At 36.3% G+C, this 1752-nt stretch overlaps 1 long non-coding RNA gene across 1 annotated transcript in view; it reads right to left on the bottom strand.

Annotated features, from left to right (window-relative positions):
• Window positions 1-1284: 1284 nt before the first annotated feature.
• LOC147008648 (uncharacterized) overlaps window positions 1285-1752 on the bottom strand; it is a 1090-nt gene continuing 622 nt past the window's right edge. Inside the window, exons 2-3 of the long non-coding RNA XR_015053145.1 lie at window positions 1560-1722; window positions 1285-1474 (exon numbers count right to left, since the gene is read on the bottom strand). This is a non-coding gene — a long non-coding RNA (uncharacterized LOC147008648). The remainder of the gene's footprint in view (window positions 1475-1559; window positions 1723-1752) is intronic.

The following is a 1752-nucleotide window of genomic DNA, read 5'->3' as shown; positions in this document are numbered from 1 at the left end:
TATGCTGAAGTATACAAGTCTTTCCAAAAGGTGTGTGAAAGCAATGGAAATAAAGAACCATTTTGGATATGACAGCATTTAGCAGTCTGTTTACAATCTATGCGTTTGACCTGAGTGCTCAAAAGGAAACTATAAAGTCTAATCAAGTGGATTTTTCCCGATACATTGAAAGAGGAGAGAGTGAAGAAGTTGATCCATCTTGTTTGCTTTTGGAAGAAACAGAATTACAGATTAATACAGATAATGGTGTTACGATTAGTCTCACATAATTTATTGATAAATAAATGAGTAGCAAAGTGCCAACTGGGGTATATGTTATTAAAATCAATCTTAATAAACTATCATCTTGTCTTCAAAATCAAAAGCCTTGTATGATTAACGTTAATACAATTCAGAAAAAGGGAGCAGTAATAATTTAAGTTTTGCTGACAAGAGAACAGGTGAAAATCTTGAATGATATTGGCTCACTTAAAATTAAAATGTCAAAACCAATGTTGAAAAATATTCAATAAGAGACGAGTGGAGGATTTCTTCCATTTATAATTCATTTATTTGCTGGTTTAGGTGCGGCTGGAGCATAGACGGGTGGTATTTCAGCAGCGGTGAAAACTGCCAACGAAAGGAAGGCTCAAATACAGGCTCAAAAATAGTTGGAAAGACATAACAAAGAGTTGGAGAAACAAATTAGTGGAAGTGGTGTAATTGTAGATTTTGCTGAAAAACTTGAAAGCCTCCCTGATAAAGTGAGATTGTTAGTTGGAGATATGCAAACTTTTATCGCACAAGCTGGTGTAAAATTAACTAAAAGGGGTAATGGATTATATCTTTCTCATAAATAAATGAGCATTGACGAGTGGTTTAAAGAATTTGGAAAGAATACATCAAATATAGAACTTGCCAAATATTGTAAGAAATTAAAAATTGATAATGTGGTTATTTGTAAGATAGATGAATTAACAAACTTTTCTAAATATACAAAGAATACTGTATTATGATGAATTTACACCCACACAAGCTGCATTCACACAAGCCACACCTCTACAAGCCACACCCACCCTTAACCCATCACCCAATCATCCCACCTCCACCCTTCCCCACTTACATAAGCCACACACATATACCCCATAGTCCTCTCCCCTTGTGTGCCCCCACCCTTGACCCACCACCCCCCTCATCCCACCAAATCCATTCCCCCCACCCATACGGGTGGGGAGGGGTGGGATGAGGGGGAAGTGGGTCGGTGGGGGCAGCACACCTTCCCCCTCCCCCTACCCCTTTCTTTTTTACCCCTCTGTTATCCTTTTTTGTAATTAAGAATTAAATAATTGTAAGCAAAGCAGATATATTGAAACAACATTGAAAATATTAAACATTTTTCTTTAGATGGGATTAAATATTCAATTGTAAAACAAAATGTTCTTTCCCAGCAGTCTGCTTTGGATGGCTTGCAATTTTGAAACTTGGACACCATATTCTGTTTAAAACAGAGGGAAGAACCATGAGGGTACATAAAGATGATTATATAATGATATTTGTAAAATAATAAATAAAACATTTACCTCCAGAAGATTGAGTTTTGTGTCAGGTTCATCCAGATGGAGGTCTAAACTGGAACAGGTTGGGAATGAGTCAGCACTCCATGGAATTTCAAAATCGTCCCATCCAAGATTGTGAAATTCATGAGCTTCATAATCAATCATCATGTTTGATTCATTTTTAATGCTGGAAATAAAAAACAAGTAGGGAAAGATT

Source organism: Eptatretus burgeri, chromosome 18 (assembly GCF_056783735.1).
Source record: "Eptatretus burgeri isolate ZD-2024b chromosome 18, Ebu_testis_v1, whole genome shotgun sequence".
Lineage (NCBI taxonomy): Eukaryota > Metazoa > Chordata > Myxini > Myxiniformes > Myxinidae > Eptatretus > Eptatretus burgeri.
This window is presented reverse-complemented; position numbering and strand designations above follow the sequence as displayed.